The 21,483-nt window shown below is 38.9% G+C and overlaps 1 protein-coding gene across 3 annotated transcripts in view; it reads left to right on the top strand.

Moving 5' to 3' along the window:
• The window catches only part of LOC108759806 (Krueppel-like factor 6), a 344,813-nt gene that overhangs the window by 231,278 nt on the left and 92,052 nt on the right, over positions 1–21,483 (top strand). Inside the window, exon 1 of one of the 3 annotated variants that reach the window (XM_018505444.1) lies at positions 13,864–13,980. The exons of the other annotated variants lie outside the window; for them this stretch is intronic. The gene's annotated coding sequence lies outside the window, so the exon portion shown is untranslated. Of the gene's footprint in view, positions 1–13,863; positions 13,981–21,483 lie in introns of those variants that run through there. 3 annotated transcript variants of the gene reach the window in all.

Below are 21,483 nucleotides of genomic sequence, written 5' to 3'. Positions count from 1 at the left end.
GAGAGAGAGAAAGGAAGGGACGTGTATGTTGACCAAAGCAAGACACGCAAAACGACCGAGATATACGTACACATAGCTTTTCGTATGGTCGCGCGCGTACGAACTACCGGCGTTTCTCGGTCCCGTTCGTGGCAAATCCAATTATTCGAAACGAGACCGCAAGCTTTCACAGTCTCGTTCAAACCCATCTATTTATACTGCGCGGCCAGGCGCAAGTGAGAACGAGAGAATGAAAAGAGACAACGAATGAAAGGGAATGGTAGCTGAAGGGGTTGAAGAGTTGAGGTAGGTCCACGCGGGGGTGTATGGAGGTTGTGCTTTCTCTCTCTCCCCTTTTCCCAACGTGGTGGAAACACTCGTTGACTACTATCCTTTCTCTCTTTCTCGTTGGAATTTTCAACAATCTTGTTCTCTCTCTCTCTCTCTCCCTCTCCCCTCTCCTTTTATTGGGTCGCATTCCTCTCGACATGCCTAAATGCCGTAACCGCATTTACACATATACGCTCGCGTTCGCTGATACTATTGTTGCGACCGAGGACGCAGAGTGGATGCAACGACGACGATGCTAACGTCGACGACGGCACGTCCCGTTTAGCAACGTGGTGATGCTGGTTGCGGATAGCGGGGAGGTGGTTGAAACGGCTGTAGCGAGGGAGCGAATGCACACTTAAAGTGTAATCGTGGCTGCAAGCAGACTGTAGGCGACCGACCGACCGATCGACCGACCAACCGGCCGATCGGTTAGTAAGCCGACGACGGCCTCAATAGCTCGCTTCCGTACTGCCAACCGACGTTATTGCCTGCCTAATAGCAGGTACGTACGGCGAAGAACGGCCGCAACTGATATCGCCTCTAAATTGGACGGGTTAGCAAATCAGTCGCGAACTGCTGCGAAAGTGATCCTTTTGTTCCAAAGTGCTTCATTTTTAATTAATTCAGTGCGATTATCTTCAATTAATATATTGAAATTGATTAATATATTGCCTAAATATTGAAACGTATCTGTATAATTCATGTTATTTATTAAATAAAATCGTACTTCCTCGAATTGATGTTGGAATATATTTTTGTAATATTTGGAATTAATTTTACTAACATTTTAAACGCATGTATATATTCAATTTTATAACTTTTTTATTAAATATTAAACGAATCTGAAAGCATTAATTTTTTTTAATAATACAAACTACATCTGCAGGTACAGTATAATCTACGTTTTAACATGGGTTTATCATATATTAAAATGTAAATTTTTAATTTTGTTAACTTCTCTCTTTCTTTCTATTAAATGCCTGATATTACATAAATGAAAAAAAAAATAATAAGAAAGAGAATTTTTCAATACTACTAAGGCATACACATGCTTATCAATGTGAAACAAAACAGAAGAGTACGATTAAAACGAAAATAGATAAAGCGGCAAGAAATTAGAATAAGAAGAGAGTACGTAATATACAAATATTACACGCTTCTCTCTTTTGCAATTCTCTGAGCCTGTTTCAGCAACTTGGAGCCTCGTTGCACGCAAGCTGGCAGGAGTCGAAAGAAGGACTTAACGAAATATTCAAATCCGAGCCGTGCGGGAAGAGCAGGCTCTTAAATAATAATGCCCGCTTTCAGTATGCTAAGGATCCTCTATTTTCACGGGAAGAACACGGTCTCGAGGATTCCTGCCTTTCTCGAAGTTTCGGGTCAAAGGAACGCCGAGCTCGCAAACTTGGGCGCAACGCGCCGCGAAAGAGAATGAAATAGTCATCAGAGAAGAACGCAACGGTATATAATCTCACGGTTTTCATTTCTAGCGACGTTTGCAATGACACAGGCGGATTTTTTAACATACATTCTAAAACTCACATTAAGAAACGTAATGCTGTTGCAAATATTATTGCTCGAATCATAATTACGTATAATACAATTATATGTGTGATTTATTAATAATTAAACTTTTTTTTTTGACATACAGAACAAATCAATTTTAAAGAAAAAGTTGAAGGAAATTAATATCTTACAAAACTCTTCGAATATTTATTTACGTAAAATTCTTTTAAAAGAATTATTTTCAAAAGAAGAAATGACATTTAATATACGTATTCCACATCAAAGTTAGAATTCTATTGAATTATTTAAAACTATATTTTTTTAGAGAGAGAGAGAGAGAGAGATCCTGATTTCATATTCATCATATTTTTTACGCATATATTATTCGTGTTATACAATAAGAATATATTGAGAAGAATTGAAGCAGCATGTTTGCCTTTTGTGTTTATATATGAATGATAAATTTGCCTTTTTTTATTTCATATATGATGAAATGTCGCGTTTCATGATAAGTTTCTTCTTCCTTTATGAAAACTTTTGTTGAGCCAACGTTGATCATAAAATATCAGAAATTTCGCAATTTCTAGTACGAATTCCTGATGCGAATTGGCTCTCGCGGTAGAGGATGAAACAGTCATCAGGAAAGAACGCAGCGGTAACTCTCGAATTTTCATCCCATCCGACCGACGCGACGTATCCGTAGCGTGCACGTACGAGTCGCGTACGTTCGCGAATTCAATCTCGCCGATCGGCAGGCGCGTTTTTCGCGGATTTCCATCGAGTTTCCGCTTCGCCTTCACTGGTTACGTCGCGTCGCGTCGGTTCAATCTGTCGAGCGATCCGGACCGTTTCTCTCGCGCCATCGTGCCGCGGCTCGCTTCCAGAATCGATGACGAAACTCGCCGCTATCCCGTCACCGTCGACAATTCACGGCTCCGGTATCGTTCATATTTTAGCGCGGTGTTTGCGATCGCCAAACAATCCCAGTCGACCTCGACAAGCTTTCGACGTTCCGGCTCGAATTCAGGTCCGGACGATGCATCGAGTGCCGCTTGTTTGTCGCGCTCGTTTAATGAGTCAGGAATTTCGAGCATTTTATCGCCAACGACGTGGCGCACTGTCCGCAACCGGATTCGAACACGCTGTTGCATTTTAATGGCAGTGCCGATCGCACGGCCGACCGTATTCTCCATTGACGAGGCGTTCGATCGCATGAGAAATTGCAGCGGCAATAATTCCCATTCCATTCTTCCGAAACGTGTGACTTTTATATCCCGTGGATAATATATTTCCTCGAGTATTTTCCAATCGCTGTGATTTTTCACAACGCAATAGTATTTCTCGAGTATCTTGAACAGCCCAAGAGATAAGCTACGACGTAAATTGAATTCTGCAGATAAAAATTGAAGTAATACTGATTGAAATCTCAAACGATACGAAAGTTAATTGGTTTAACCATTTTAAATTGAATCACGACACTCTCGATATAAAATATCATCAAGTAGTTCGGAAATTTCCAGAAAGATTGGTGTATCGGAAAATACAAGACAAATAAGACGATCTAGAATATCTTGGAAGTTCATGGAAAGTTGAAAAAGCTTCAAATAAAATAAACTATATACTCTTACTATATTCTTTAACTATACTCATATGTCGCTTCGTTATTAGTATCATCACTAGTTTAAAAATTAGATATAAAAATGATTCTATATATTATTTTGATTGAATTTTGGACCTTAAAAAAAGATTTCTATAATTAAACGCTCAAATAATAATTATAGTATCTACATCCCTCCTCTCTAAACCTTTTAGAGTGAATCTCACTCTAAAGAGTGAAATCTTATTCTTAAAGACTGAAAATTAAGCCATTTTTTTGGACTCTTTGTCAGAGTCCAAAAGATTTAGAGTTCTAAATTCCAAAATAAAGTTTTCATGGAACAAAAACTTATACGGAAAGAATGATTTAGCTGAAGTATCTCTAAAAATTTAGCAGATAAATACAGATACCTGAATACATGGCAGATACTGATCTGAATACAGATACAGATCTGAAAATAATTTTGTTAAACCATCAAAACAATTATGTAGGAAATTCAAGCATGATATGCACTGCTACACAAAATTTTGATATTCTAATAATTAGGTTGAGGGCCCTACATAATTATTTTCATAGTTCAACGAAATTTTCAGACCTATATCTAACAAAATTTAGATACTTTAACAACTGTTCTTATTTCCGCATATTGTTTTTAGTGACTCATCGTTTAATAGACAGGATAATCACCTGTTATGGAGCGACGTGATCCTTCGTATGAAATGGCGTCTTGGTTGGGAGACAAATCCATGGGAGGCACAAATCCGGATACATTATCCGACGCAACCATAACGGTCAGTCGGGAACCGACCAAATGGAGCCAAGCGCTCTTGGTGGTCTCTCATACCTTTCGTATCTGCGCGAGTTCGTATATATCGCTCGCGTTACAAGACTCCCCCTACGGGTCTTTCCTTCGATCCTCTCGGTTTTCCTCTGTGCCTCGCAGCACACGTCGACTGTATGGGGTGCACCGTGCGTACCCGGGATACAAACCCCACAACGGGGCTGACGGGCTAGCAACCCCCCGTGGCGAGCCCCGGCCGACCGCACCGCGTTCATTCTGTTAAAACAGCAGGGCGCGTGCGTTACGATTACTATAAGAGCGTTTCTGCGATATTACATTGTTGAACTGCAACATACGTACCTATAGATGCTATTGTTGTCGCACATTTGCGGTCGTCAAATTGAAATACCATATGCGTGAAAAATTGTCCGCTATGTAATGTTCTACATTCGAATCTCATTAGCAGTAGAAGTGTTTAAACTATTTATTTAGAGATCTATGGCTCTAATTTATCTAGATATTTGAACTGATATGATAAGAAGTATACTGTCTGTAAAAATTGTTGCGACAGCTTTATCAAAGACGGGAAATGAGATATAGACAATAAAACATTCTTTGTAACTATAATATTATATATCTACATTAGAAGATCATTAACGAAGAAATAATATATTTAATAATTAAAAATTTAATTAAAAATTATCAAATATTTGAAAATATCTGCCCTTCTAAATATTTCAGATGTCACTAAATCGTTACAAAAATTATGCGTATACTATTTCTTCTTTTCTCTACTACAACAAAAATTAATACATTTAAAAATGAAGATATTAGCAGTAATTTTAGTTATTTAAAAAAACTAGAATTTTATTGGATTCTCCATGTGCAAGCATTATCGTGTTTAAACTACCTGTTGATCAAAAACTACACGTATAAATATTTTCCTATTAAAATAATTTGTATTACGCACCTGTAGCAACTCTATACAGAACGAATGATTGACATCGTTGCATTAATGAACAAACGTATTTGGCATCGTTAATTCACATCTGTCAATTGTGTAAATCCTACTAACGCGCGTATATATGTGTCGTTTGCGTGTGCAGTGTGATGCAAGATTGATGGCGACTTTCGGTAAGCTCATTGTAAACTCATTCGCAAGTTTCCCGAGAGAGAAATAGCTGCCAGAAGATCACGACATTGCTGCCGAGCGACAAATCTCGTCTCACGAAATCGGTGGGCAATTCCAGAAAGATTTCCCTGCCGAGATTTGCGGCTTGCACTGTTAAAAATACGATCGTCGTGTTAAACGCGCTCGACGTTTCTCCAATAAAATGTTTCCTGCGCGTTCGACAGCGTCGCTCAGCGAGCTTCGGGAGAAACACTGTGAAATAACAACCATGGCAGTCCTGCATAACTGCAGAACAGATTAATGCATTCCAACACAATTCCGTTCAATTTTTTCCGTTTGGAAAAGAGAAGAAAAATTACAAAACTGTTATCCCGCTTATTGTGTCGATCGATCTGTTTGACAGCGTGGACATGACATCAACGACTCTATCGTCATCGAGATATTTGTATTGTGTACAGACTCTATTATATAATTGTAACACTTTAAAGGTAACTTTTCTATTTAAAGATAACTTTATTTAATTAACTTACTATGTTAATAATTAGTATTAATCTAATATATACATATATTTAACTATATTTTTACAATATATTGCATATTTCTATCAAAAAAATATTTCAAATATTGCTTCAAATATTGCTCATTAAGCAATACGAATTAAAGATCATAAAAATTAGATACCGAAATCGTGTGGCGTTATGTTTTTCACGGTAAGCAGAATATTTTAAGAACCTAACAATATGCAATTTTCTTTAGCTGGTGGCAAATTGCTCGATTATGTCGTAGACAGTTATACACTATACACTTAGATGAGCTGCAGCTGTAGTGTCAACGCAAATACCGACGCAACTGGGATGGTTAATAAGCGCCTTTGTTACGACAATATGATGTTAATTAAAACTATGCGATCATGCAACACTTAGAGTCGCGCGTGCACCATCAACTTTTTCATTGCGTCGCTATTGTGCACTTGAACACTATAGACACAATTATTTCGGCACATATGCAACCCACGCGCATAATTGTTGCTCTTTTTGCATACTTTTTGTTTTAAAGCGTTCCTAGAATCACCCAGTACTCTGTGACTATATGAGTGAATTTCAACACATACAGCACACACATAATTTGCATTTGTCTATTTTCAGAGTTTGTTTTCTGAGAGAGTTTTTCAATTTTTAATTTCTCGCGCGCGCAGTTGAACCTGATTGAAGATGTGAAGAATTTCTTCATTGTTAATTAATTACAGACTACAACTTCAAAAATATTTATTGCTACTGTCTGCAATATTTAACGACACTATTTATGTAATATAAATTAATACTTAAATTATATCTTGTTAATTACACTCAGACGTACCGCGTAGCCTATCTTTGAAAGATTTTACCTTTAATTGTTGTATATAATTCAACGTTGCGAATCGGAAGCCATAGAAACCAGCTGCGCCCAACAGTTGTTTTGTTTAATCAGAGAAGAGGAGATTCTTTACTGCACAGCTTACCGTCTGTTGGCTTATCTCTCTAGCTTTCACCCTCCGCAGTGTTTCTTTCCAGTTTTTTCCTTGATCGTCCTTTTTTCCCTCACTGAACGAGAGACGCAAACTTTGGATAGGATATACAGACTTGTAAAAGGGTCCATTCCAGTTGGCTAAACACAGCATACCTCGATAGTTTTTTTTTTACTTTATTGTTCTTTCGTTTATTTTCATATAGTTTTCAAAAACCATCGGTTATAGCACAACACTACAAGTAACAATGCAAACAAAATATATTAACGAAACTATTAATTTTATTTATTTAGGTTTTATTTTGATTTCTTTATATATATATTTTATAAATCTTTTTTACCTTTTCTCTCTTTCTGTCTTTTTTTCTCTCGTGAAAGAATATTGTATAAGTTCAAAGAACAATTAGTATAATTTGTATGAAGAAAATAATTAATTTGATACATTATTATGTCTCTGATATTACACGAAAAAGACATTTGCCGAAGAATCGAAAAATTTAGCTAGATACAAGTTTGCAAATAATTTAGTTGGACTATCAAAATAATTAGGACTCAAATTAGTTATTAGAATGATAAAACTTTTTGCAGCATTGCTTATCACACTATAGTTATTTTGATGTCCCAACAAAATTATTTTTAGGTCTGTATTATATCCGGCTCAATTTTTTAATCCTTCAGCGCACACGCGCACACACACACACACACACACACACACAAAACCGTTAATAAGTATCCAACAAAAAACATCGCTTTAAAGAGCTAATACATTTCTATAGAGACTTGCTAGAGGATGAAGAGGGAAGTGCAAGAATCATACTCTCCATGGAATTCGCAATCGCGACAGTGACATCCACAGGCAGAAATCTCGCCCCATTGAAACGTACCTACGACAACCGGAGTTATCGCCTATGCGGTGAATCAGACTCATAAATTTTTTTCCGCGTTTTGTCCGCGACGTGCACATTTCTCGACTCAAACTTTCCTCTCTCGCGCGTATGAGAAAGCTCCACTTCGTGCGAGGGAAGAAGACAGAGAGTCAGTGTGGTAGTCTCTCATTTTCCTCATCTTCTGGCAAGCGTGTTCGCGACGAGGCCCTTCGGGATTCAGAATATGTGCGGCAGAGCCGTCTCCCTCATCGCTCACCCACTCTTCACCCACCGCCGCCCATCTTCGTGTCGCCCCGCGTGCCCCGAAATGACCAACGTGACATGCCACGAGTATACAAAGGAAAACTTTCATCTACCACCCGCTACGGAAACAGGGTCGCCCTCGCCGGCCATGCTGTCGCGACGCGAGAAGAAAAGAGCGGAAGGTTTATTTCTCAGAAGGGAGCACGTCAAGATTTATGTCTGCTCTTGCCTACTGACGCGCTCGCGGTTTCTCCACGGTAGTGTAGAACAGCGAGCGCGGCTTACGATAACAAACGATAGTGATTTATGTTTTCTGCTAATTGTTTTCTAGTTTAATATCCGTGAGAGAGCACGAGAACCCACCGACGTGTCCGCTCGATTTATCGGTTCCACGTTTTTGCGTCGCTAAACCAAAAATTAATCTATATGTGTTGCAATGAAAGCATAGGGAATCTTGTTACTACACAAGCAGTGCCATTTACTTTAATTTATGATGATAAGTTTTATTCCAATAAGGAATATTCATTTTTAATCTTAAATTTATTGCTTTTTTAATAATCTAATCTATTATTTTGAATTCTAATTAAATTTGTATGTCATTAAAAAAATATGTTTTTATTATGAGATTGAAAATTAAATACATCAATTTCATAATATTTTACATAAATGTTTCATATATATACATATGTCGAATATAATAAAATTATATACAAAGAGGAAAATTTATTATTTTATTAAATAAGATTTAGATGGCATTTGAAGAAAACTACAAGATTGAAATAAGCTTCCTAGAGTTTCAATTATCCATTTATTCGTCATATATTTAAAAGATCGTAGAATAGAAGGAAACTCGTGCTAACGTCGGTCGTCGAAATCAAACATTTTTCCAGCAGCTTAAAGCGACAGGTCCGTGCATTGTGCACCGCGTTGCAGCTTACACTCTCTCGATGCTTTTATGTATGTATGTATGTATGTGTGCGTATATGTATATACGGACTCTGTTGCGGGCATCGAAAGGTCCTTACCGTTCGCGGATCTTTGGTACTCGCTCAACGCCAGCCAGCGGGCGAACGAGCGAGCCGTAAAACGGTTCTTCGACGACTTTTCTCGATATCGATCTCGCTGCGAATGGAATCACCGAACTGGGAAGTTTCCTTAAACGTCGCTTGAGAGCTGGCACGCTTCCGGATATGGCTCGATGCGGCAATGTAATCTCGCTGTAAACGCCTGACGTACTATATCTCTGTTTTAATTAACGCGCGCATACTTTTCATGATAAAAGGGAAGTTCTTGAGAATACCTTCTTGAAGAATGTGTATCGAAGTGTATCAGGACTTAAAGACAATCTCTATGAATTATTATGGAAATTTTTATTAAAATGAGCGATTACTACGATGATAACGTTTTCTCTTGAAAATTTATAATTTAAATTTATAATTTAAATTTATAATTTAGTAAATGAAAATCGACTGAGAAATGTTCAACACAAATGAGAGATAATATTTCTATTTTAAATAGTAGAGTGTTTATTAACGCAAACAATTATGCTCATATGGAATTTTGTGAGAGAGAAATTCCTTCCTAACGATATTAAATCTGATGATGAATTTGTTACATTTCACAGAAGTTATAAACAATGCGATACACAATGTGAAAATTGACATTAACAATATTGAAATTTATTACGATTGCTCAAATGCATATGGCAAAGTTACACGTGCATTTGCGAAGCAACGGGGTGCCCCTAGGCCCGGCAATAGGTCGAAGCCTCTAATTAAAGGTAAATAATCGCATGCGCGCGCGACTAACGCACGTGTACAGGATCACGGGGGCCTCATTTCATCTCGCTTCGTCCTGATTCAACGCTACTCCCCCAGGCGAATATATCTACAGCCATATTTCGTATATTATGTTTACTATTACAAATTTCTACATTGAATTCTCAGAATCTAGTCAATATGTGCCTCGTTTCTCTTCCAGCGATTGCCTTTATTACAATCATATATATATATATATTGATGCACTGCTTCAAGCCATTCATACTTTGCCAATTTACTATATTTGTACTTGACTGAAAATAAGATAATTGTTTATTTAAAGACGTATTGTTTTGTTGAAATAATTATTGGTTGCAACAGCAACAAAGAAAGATCTCAAAATAAATAATACTCACAGTTTTTATCAATTGTCATCGTAACCACGGAAGGTAATCAGAGAGACAAATCGTAGTCAAATGAGATTTCAAATCGAGATTTGATTCGCGCGATTTCGTGAGAGCGTTTGCGCGTACAAACTTTTTGCACTGACGCAAGCGCATTTTCGTATCGAGTAAAAAAAAAGAACGGTTTGTATTCCTAGTTTGTGTACCGTTAACGAGGGAAAGCGGGCTTTCCCCGTCTCCCCTGTTCGCACCATCGAACTATTTTTCCAGGTGGATTTTCACCGGTCGTCAGCTGGCGCGCGACCGGTTATCAGTAGCCGATGCCGCTCAAACTACCGGCGACCGGTTTCAATTTGCAGGTCGGATTATTTCGTACCTTCCAAACGCGGCGGCTGCCAGCTTGCCTCTCGCCGGCAATTCGCAATTTCCTGCCAATTCTGCTATCTCGTGCTGCGTGTGCCTGTCGCACAACCCGCCGTGCGGTAACGCCATATTTTGTCCGCCCTTCATTTAGGAGCACTGAACGTAGAACGTCAGATCCGCGGTGGGTCATTCGCATTGCTATTCGATATAATCCAATCTTATTGTTAGTAATTAATATGATAAATGCAATTTACAACGGTAATATTGAGTAGTTGTAATCCAGTCCTAACAGGTTTAATCGACTCCCGAATCGCAATGAAATGTCGATAATTCACAAAATCAAATACAAGTTAAATAAAATAATCTGTGACTGGAAGCAGAAGAATAAATGTGTGAAAATTAAAAACGATAATTTGAGATTCTTAATTCTCTTATACTTCTCTTTATGCATGATCGATGTTGAGTACGTCTCGCTTACTAGAATAATCTCGCCTACTACAACTCGAGCCGCATGAATGAACCGGAGAATGCTCGGAGGATGATTATGGGTCTCTCGTGATACTCACACGCGTGTACACACGGATATGCATATGAATGTCCCGAGAGACACAGACGTATTCGCCTACTAGAGGAATGTACGTCTGGCTGTGCTACTCAGTGGAGAGATAAACCTTCTAACGTCCATGATGGGTTAATTTCATGTAACACGTCTTGTTTCCCCATATATGGTCGAATGAAAACCAGGGGAAATTGTAACCGCTTTGAAAAGCAGTTAATTGAAATGATTTATATTTGACAATAAAATAAAAAATAATAAAAGTTCAGACGAGGCTAATGAGAGTCGTACGCTGATGTAAAAGCTAAGAGATACACTGAAAGAAAAGATTGGTTGCTGCAACAAATTAGATGGTTAAATATGGCATAGCATTTTTAATTAGCTATAGCAACCAATTTTTGGTTGCGTTAGTCAATCGAAATCTTATACTGACATTGCGGATAGACTATAATACAACCAACAATTGGTTACAGCATCCAAAATTGGCTGTTGCAACCAATTAAAAATGTTATGCCATATTTTACCATCTAATTTGCTGCAGCAGCCAATCTTTTCTTTCAGTGTGGGAGAAGCAGATAATCCTCAAGTATTGATGGTTATTCTTATTTTACTTCGAACGTTTCATATTTGACATAATGCATTTATCACCCTATAAGCAATCTTGATGAGACATGTGACTCATCCCCTATTGTCAATCTTCTAAGCTTTTTTATAAAATAATGAAACCGTCAACATTTTCACATATTTATTACATAGTGTGTGTATTATTAAGCATTAAACTAGATACAAAAAGTGTGAGTAGTTAGCACTACTCTAATATACTGCAATATAGTGTCGAGTTTATCCTGTGTTTGCAAAATATTCTCCCACTCTCGTTTACATTCATATCCTTAATTTATGATGTTGTAATAATTTCATGGCGATTTTATTACATATCCCTCACGCTTCTGGAAAGAGCTATAAATAAAATAATGTAATAAGGTGAGTTATTCTATATTAAGAATGCCACTATGTAAAGTATCATCAAAGACGTAATCGCTTATTATCCCTCATCGATACGAGGATTGCATAGAATAAGAAACCGATACCAATTAAAACAGATACATGGCATCAGCTTTTACGCAATGATTACGAAAATGTTCGATGCAAAAATATTTGTCTTCCGAGAACGGCACGGCGCGTCACCCAGAAAATGCACGAGGATAAAAGTTCAGCACGGGCTTTTAACCCTCGCTTTATCGGAAAAGTTTGCCGGCCTTTATTTACCACGAGCTGCGCGCTTTGACCCCGTTTTCCCTACGTTCCATAATATAGTTAGAAATGAAGTTACGCTTAACCCTAACAATATCATGAGAACGGAGAGGACGAAAAAGCCCATAATTAAATATTCTCCTCATTTAACACAATTTAAAAATGTGAAAAACATAATTATTGTCATAAACATTGTTTTAGAAAAAAAAAAATCGGTAGAAACGCTAGGCACAAATGCAATATATGATATAAAAGTTCTGCTGATTCTTGCTTCAGAATCTTCTCCCATTAATACGCGAGATAAAAAAATGTCTTAGTATTTCGGGGATTAAGGGGACCATTTTTACCAGAACAGAAAATTCACCGTAAAAATGTATAAATAACAGTGGAGAAACATAAACGCGAGTATAATGCGACGGTTGAAATGAAAGTTAACGCGAATATATCTCCCCCTGGATGGTAAGCCTGTGCGTGAGAGCGGAAAGGTAAATGCGACACCCCTATCAAACATCGTACTCTGTCGGATATGAGATTCTCCGTTTCCCGTTTCTCTCTCCCTTTCTTTAGCTTCCCGCTAGCACATCATCACGGATCGCTGACCAAAATAATAATTACTTCACGTGTTGTTGCTCTCGACCCGTCGTCGAGCGTGAATCTGCGTCTCGCTCGATCGCCAATTAACTGATGCACGATGCAACAGCCCGGTGCCGACACTACGCGATCATCGTCCCTTTTCATTCTGTCGACATTAATTAGCATGCTTTGCATCCAGGTGTTACTTCCTCGAAGAGCGAACGATAGTTCATCCGTATTAATTGTCGAGATTGATTATAATCTGCTTTCGCGTATGAATGATGATTTATATATAATTATGGATATATGATGGCGTATTAAATACTGTTTACGGTATGGAGATACATTTAAATCGGATGACAGTGAAGTTTAAAATTAAACTATATATTCACATTGTTACATTTTTATTTTTTGTTTGAACGCAATATTTTTCTATCCTGGAATTAAAAGTTTAAGAGCACTGATAATTAATGATGGTTCTTAACGAAAGATAAAAATACGTACAGATTGAATATATATATATTATATAAATTGAATCTTTTTAATAAAATATATATACGGTATATGTATAAAAATCTGTTTTGTGAAAAATGTACAATATTGTAGGAACACTTTTTTTTTTAAATCAACTAGTTCATCGTGCCGTATTATCATAAAATAGCACGATCATATCTCGATATAAAATAAATCTCATTATTTCTCTACGCCGCCAAGTAGGTACTCGGCATCCGTTGTCGAAGGTATTGAAGCAGCTATACCGGTCTATACATTCCCGTTATCTCGTCCCGTTATTACCGCCTCATATTTCCGACGATCAAGAAGCGCGGAAGAATTCCCATTGTACTTGGATTCCCGTCCTCCTCAATTTCCGCTTGTAAAGCACGGACGTAGCGCGAAACTTAATGGAATTCCCTCTTGTGCGTGTTACAGGTAAGAGCCGGCGATTTGCACCGAGCTGAATATTTCCCTCCGCGCTATTTCCCGCAACGTTCGTCGAGTTGGAGCATTTCAGGTAGGGTGGTTACACCGTTTGCGGGTTCTGTAACGGTGATGACTAAGAGAGAAGAGCGTCACCGAGGCACACAGCGGCCAGGAACGAGGAACGTTCATAGCAGGTATCCCGACAGCCACCTTTATTTCTAATTGCGTCTCGACTTAATGGAACATGTTTAGCCAGCCGGCGAGCTAGCGCAATCTCGGACGCGATTTCACCCCGAAATTAAGCACGTGAGCGTCCCTTTCCACCGGGAAAGCTACCCCACGGATGACCATCCGCCAGCGACAGCCAGCCGCTGCTGCTGCTTCTGTCGCGTGCGTGTTACGAGCACGTGATCGTGAACACGCGAGTGAGATTGTATGACTCGTGTGTAACGCTCGCTCGCTCGCTCTTTCTCCCTCTCTCGCTCTCTCGGGGGCGGCAGCCCTTCTCAAAGGGACAGAAATTCATCCTGCCGCCGTGATACGCTTCGCAGCGGTTGTTCCCCGGAGCGGTTCCTCTTTACGTTAACGCGAAAACGCGCTTCTCGTTTCTCGTGTACTTTGTGTCGATGCCATGGCAATGCGATATAACGTTGCGAAATCGCTTTCCCGCCGGGCACTTTTTGCGTAGACACGTAGACGTGAAACCCTTTCCGAGGGATTATTGCGTGGCGGACTTTAATGCGAGCACTTGTATTCTCAGATACGCGTTTGGGAATGAAACGTGCGTAAATACTCGTTTGAGGTGAAGTCTGGTGCAACGAAATACAAAATTGGTCGTTATATTCTCTCTCGTATATCTCGCATATATTACATCTCTGACGAAAAAGAAGTTTATTAAGAATTAATTTCTACAATATTTGCGTTTGAAACAAACAAAAATAATTCTTTTGTAAGTAATTGCAAATATATCAATAGAAAAGCCAACAGCTTTTTTGTTCTACGGTACATTATAAATATTAAGTTAATCTAATTTTCTACAAAAGAATAATTATCAAAAGCTCTTATAAAGTTAATAGATTAATTTTTTTTATTAGAGAGATAATATACTTTTTGCGTTCTTCTTTTATTTTATTATATTTTCGTTGGTATGCAGTTGGTTAGCTAGCTAATGAATGATAAAATTAGCAGCATGCTTTACTCTTTCCGTTGCGGAATGCGATGTATTCCCACGAAAATGGTACTCAGTTTGACGCATTTTATTAGCCTTCACGCGATGGGATGGGCGAAAATGGCACGTAACATTTTAATTGAACGACTGCCTAATAATAGCTACGCCTTGCTCGTTCCGGGATCACGAGAGAACACGAAAGATGAGAAATTCATAGGGATTCAGCTTCATAATTAACGAACATACTATAATGATCTGTGATTTAGTGATTGAGAGGCACGCAGATTCCGGGTGTCTGTATAATTACCGCTTGTTCTATGTGCTATAATTTACTTTATAACATGCGTTGCCTTTACTGTGAGTCTTGATTTCCAATGTGATTCATATTGATTCAACTTGTTGGAAAGACGTTCATCTTGTCGAAATATAAAGACGTACCGATGTTGCGTATAACGATGTAAAAGTGTGGAAATATCACGTAATGGCATGCTATAAAAATAGGAGGAAAAAAAAAAGGAAAACCAACGTTCGCTCTTTTTGATACCGGGAGCTTTTCGTACCTCCGTGACGCGGCGGGTTCATAAATCATTGCACCTACAGAATTTTTTCGCAAAGAAAAAAACCGTCGCAAGAGCAATGGCGGCATCGCCTGTAGCTAAAGTATCGATCGATCTTACGAGATTCCCGGTAGAAATCTGGTCCCGCACAAAAGCGACGGGGCTAAAGGGAGAAGCGCGACGGTGTAATTTCCACTCTCAGTACGCGAAAGCCAAAGTTCGCGGGGGTTTGTTGCTACTTTTTGGCGGTCCTGCAATTTGTTTCCCTGACTCCCGTTAACCCTGTCACCCCGGCAAAAGAGGCGAGCAAAAACTCCTTATCTCGGCGTAATGGCGAGAAACTTCGTGCCTCGTTAAACCGCCACGGATGCACGCCTGCATGCCGCGCGTGGATGAACGCACACGTTCGTGCGGGAGTTGGTTGCGTGGCCCTTTGATGCCGCCCACAGCGTCGGAAAATAGACCACGGGTGCTCCACGATAATGCTCCGTTCATACCGATCGCCCTCCGCTCTTAGGGTGCTCGGGTTATTCAGATTAAAAACGAGGAACTGACCTCGTTAGATCACAACCTTCTCTGCCGGGCATTGAACGCCCTACATAGCGTCGTTACTACAGGAACGTCCGCGTGTTTGTACTCTCTCGCGATAAATACCCGAGAGAATTAAAAATATCCTTTAAGCGCGCCAACAGTTTTTCTTTCATATTATCGTTATGATTTTCATTATAATCTCTTAATGCATGTGCCAGAGTAATTTTTTTGTTTAATAGTCGCTTTATTAGGAGGAAATGGCTTAAACTTGTCGGTAACAAGATGCACTTTTTTTAACTATGTGTTTTATAGGTTATTAAATTGCTAAATCGCGCTTTAAATATTTTGGGAATGTGCTATGTTTCAGATATAATATGTAATGGTATTATTGTTATTGACGATTGTCTTTCCGGTATGTGTATAATGACCGACAAGATACTTTTTTAAAAACAAAGCTCTTCAGTTGTGTGCCTGACAGACTCCAACTAACATGTCGATTTTATTCAACATATGTTTGATATATTTATTGGTAGTTTATCTGCTAAATTGTTATAGAATTAATGTATTTTTGATGTGATTTATTAACTATGTAATTGATCTGAAGTTTCAAGACGATTGCTTTGTGTGTTGAGGTGAGTTGTGAGAGTTGTTAGTATTTTTAATTGATTATTTATTTAATGGTTTTTTAACAGATTTTGCCATCAAATCTGTCAATTTGCTATCGATTCATCTCTTACACATAAAGAAGAGACATATATAATTGCTGAAGAGGACTCCAAAGTGAATCGAAACGTACAATTTCATGGAATAAAGGATTCGAAGTAAAAAAAATTGCTTTTTTACTTGCGTACCGGTAACCACGCTGTTACTCTCATTTTCCCGGCTTATTTGCCATTATTGATTTTAATTTGGAGAGTCTGTACTTCTGTACTTTTTATTGTTTCAGATATAATGTTAGATTCAATTTATTAATGGCATTGTAGAAAACTTGTAAATCTTTTTTGTTTGACTTTTTGGTATCAGCATCGTTAGAAAGATCGCAAGTGAGAGAACAGCAGTTCTCTGTACCCCAGAATGGACGGGTATAAATACGGGTCTCCTGACTCGTATAAATGTAGATAATGCTTGCTACATCGTTTTCCTCTCCATTGGTCCATTTAGCTAAAAGCCACAATCTCGTGCACGGATCTTAATTACGTTAAAGATCGCAACACGACATGCTGAGTGCATCAAACGAATTATCATTCTTTCCTCCATTTATACAGATGTTATTTGGCATGCGTGTTTAGTAACAGAATTTGCTTTGGATAAAGCCCGACGAGTCTATAAAACATTTTGATGTATACAACGTTATATATTCGCGATAATTTTCATTTTGCTGATTAATATTTATTTTGCTAATTGTGGTCAATTTCAATATTATATCTTACTGGTCATACATGGAAGGAGGGCGGATTGCAAAATTGCCAGCCGATCTCGTCGAAATCCCAAACGAGAACGCTCGAATTTCACATAAAATCACCGGAACGCCGCGGTGCAACTGCAATAATACCGAATGACCCGGAGAATCGATTTTCGATTTGTTTATCTTGCAGTCGCAGTGTTGTATGCACGTATGCGCGACACGGCGTATCCGGGGAACGCTAAGGGATCCCTTTCCAGGAGACTGCGCGCTGGGAAAAACACTCGTCGGGTTTACGCCGTGAAAAAGCACGACGGGGCTCACTCGGCGTGGAAGCTTTACGAAGCTAATCGATGCTAACGACGCTTTAATCGTACTACCGCCGCCGCTGCCGACTCGCGTTTTACTACGCTCTCGAGCCGGCGCTCGAGAATTTTGGCACGAGCAATGAGATCCAGCTCGAATTACCGGATACATCGATCCGGCTCGCCGCTCCAAATAACCGGGCGGAAGTGTAGCTTTTTTTTCTCTCTCTTTCTCTCTTCTCCTCCTCGTCCGCTCTCGTTCCCTTCGGTTGTTCCGTCGGCTACGATTAATTAAAGCGCGCGCGGGGGCTGAAGCCAGCAGGATCGGTCGGGGCGAGCAGCCGTCGCCGCTTATTTTTTTCCAGAAAAATATTCATCGCGCGATATTTCCAATAATTCGACCGGCTCGCGACTTCGTTTGTATTTATCGTATAAATATGCATGTATAAAACTCGCGGACGCAATATATCATAGGAAGCTCGCGCGCGGTGCGAAGGTGTTAGAAAAATCACCCGATCGCTCATACCACAAGCATTCATTCAGACCCGTCTTGCTTTCACAGAGGATCAATTGACATTATATAAAGAGTCGAAAACGAATCAACGTCACGTTTATGTCACGCGGTCCGTTTTCTCGGGAAAAATTCAATACTCCGAGGATTTCCGTGAGGCTTTTCGAGGCGTCGTGAATGTTTGCAATCTCGCACATACGGCTTCCACCTTTTCTCCCCATCGTTTTCGTTAAACTCGTGTAATTATATGACAGCGACTTTGTTCGCGCTTACGAACGACACCGTAAACGCCGTGCGCCGAGCAGCACTAATGACAGTAATAACGGATGTAACGAGTTTAAACAATTCCGTATCACCGAGTGGCGTCGAGCTACTTCCGTCTTCGCCATTTTCACCGGGACAAAACCTTCCTATGTTCGCGCAGTTGGCGTTACTGGTTATACATACTACTAACAATCGAGATACAGAAATGTGCATTGCATATTTATTTGGCGGAAACAACGAATAAAATAAAATAACAATCGCGGGATATTTCATAATTTTATTTATTTTCATATTACAAATTTACAACGTAAAATTTAAATGAAAGACTTTAACAATCTTACTTTTCATTTTTTTTGCTCATCATCTTAACAGAGAGAGAATACGAATTTTTTAATTTCAAATTATATTTCTTGCCTTAAAAAACGCTCATAATTTAGAGTTAAGTATGGTTCAGATTGATATTGTTGATTGATATTACTGATGACAAAGTATTTTTGTGAAAAATTTTGTGACATGAAATAAAAATTAATGGTTAGTAAAATCTCGATTTTGAAAACGTTTCATAGACAGCATTCGAAAAAAAATTAAATTTCGAGTTAAAGTAATCGGATAAAATGATACATTTTTAATTTGCATAAACATCTTTGTTTGTACGTGAAATCTCTGACTGAGAACGATAAAGGAGATAGTCTTTTCGCACGCGGTTGAGATTATTCGTCGTGGAGAACGAGCGAAGTACATAACCCGGCTGAAAAACTCGTAAACATCGTCCGCTTTCTGGCCCGTGGAACCGCACGGTGTGCGGCCGCTTCGGGTCCACGGCATAAACCAGCGTTGTCTCCGCGAAACCGGCGCTAGCTGGCGTAATTTTTCTCACTTTGCAAGTTGCCCCGTAAATAATACCGGAGCGCGCGGCCTTCGCGTCCGCACACTCAAGCAACCTCCGTCTTCTCCATCCACCGTGTACTTTACCCCCTTCTTTTTCTCCTTACAGCCTCGCGCGAGTGCAGTTTCTCTTCCTCCTCCCTACTTCTCTCTTTCATGGTCTGGCGACATACTCTTGGAACCGCATCGTAATCCCTGACACTCGTAAGTTCCAGACGACCGCGAACTCCCGTCCTACGTTACAATTTACCGCGAGCAACAGCGAGAGCGCGTGCATCCCGTCGATATTTACGGTAATGCGATAGCCGGTCTATCAGTCGTGATATTACTTGGCTAGATTGGTTGACCACGGCTCTCCAAGATAAGTTGAAATATCAAAATCAACAACGAGCTCTTGGTAAAAAGAATTTCCAGGTTTGCGAACGAAGTACATATTGATCTTGGAGTAAAATATCTGTAAGTAAAATAACGCACTCTCAGAAGAGTAGCTTGAATCGATTTACGTGAAGAAGAAAAAGAAAAAGCAGATAGACATTTATTCGTATATTGAACAACAGATTTTCTGTGTTCTATAATTTGCTACAATTTTTAGTCAACGAGTATCGTCCATGAACAATTGAAATACATTATCTGCGTTATTTTTCTTCCAAAAATTCTCGGTACTCGTTTCATTTTCTTGTTGGAATAGGACCACATATCATAGAAAAAACATTATTACATGTGCAATTTTGCTGTGAGCCTTCGTGCGCACGCGAAACTGCACTTTTCCCCTCGCTCGATGTATAGTTCCTTCTTCGCCGGATTATTTCCTAAGAGACCCTCGCCGCTTTTCCCCGTGTTTCCATCTTTCTGCGAAACTTGTATGATTTCACCCTCGTTGAGAAAGGAGCCGGTGGAAACGTGAGTGCAATGGGCAGCCCGGACCCGCCCGAACGTAATTTCAATCAGCTGTTTGCGTACACGCGTCGGGTTGCATATTTCCGACACGGTCGGTGGGCCAACCGTGGTGCACGTCGTATGCACTCGTCCCCGCGATGCATTTTTCATGGCGACATGGGGAAGGGTCGGAAAACGATGGAACCCTGCGGCCTCTGGATTATCCACCGCTGACGGATGGACGCCGGCGTCCAGTCGGCTTGATTGGTGTCGGCCGTGTCCGCGCGTCGAGATTCCGCGGACGAGCAAATATTTTATAAGCGCGCGGGTAATTGACACGGTCCGGATTCCCATTTTCGCAGATCCGCCGGAATTTCACGTCGTCGGCTTATCGTCGTCACACGCGCCATGGATTTCGCCGCACGACGACGAATTTTTCTCCCTTGGTTTTCGTTTTTGTGAATCCGAGGCACATTACCGTAATGTATCAGAAATAAGTCTATATTTCTGTATATGGAAAAAAATTATTAAATTTTGCTGAAGTGAAAATTTAATAATTAGATACAGAGATTTAAAAATAAATTTGTTGGGTTATTAAAATAATTACATAGAAAGTTTAATAGATGATAACAATGCTGCAACAAGTTTAGTATTCCAGCAAACAGCTTAAACGTCCTACATATAATTATTTGAATAGTCAAAATTAAATTATGTAAACTAAATTTTTACTTGAGCAAAACTGTTCTTACACTGAAAAAAAAATTAGCTAAATCTGAGTAAATATTTTTTTAATAGTACCAAGTAAACATTTATTTAGAACAAATAAATATTTGCTCAATAAAATATAATGATACTTAAATCAAATTAATGATTCTTGTATCAAATAAATATATGTTTACATTTAGTAAATATTTACTTGGAACTATTTAAAAAAATATTTACTTAAATTTAGTTTTTTTTTCTGTGTACCATATAGAAATTTTATTTTGAAAGAATATTCTTTACTTTATCATTTTTTTCTTCTTGCTTATTTTTTTTATTTCTGTACTGTAATTTTTTCACACAATCTTTCTGTTTGTACAATATTTCTTATCTTTAAATTGTACAATATTTCTTCGCCTTTTTTGTTTTTTCTTCATATTCATTGTTGGTCTGTTATATACTGAAAACACAATTACGGTATTTTTTTTTACATAGA

Source organism: Trachymyrmex cornetzi, unplaced genomic scaffold (genome assembly GCF_001594075.2).
Source record: "Trachymyrmex cornetzi isolate Tcor2-1 unplaced genomic scaffold, Tcor1.1 scaffold205, whole genome shotgun sequence".
NCBI lineage: Eukaryota > Metazoa > Arthropoda > Insecta > Hymenoptera > Formicidae > Trachymyrmex > Trachymyrmex cornetzi.
This window is presented reverse-complemented; position numbering and strand designations above follow the sequence as displayed.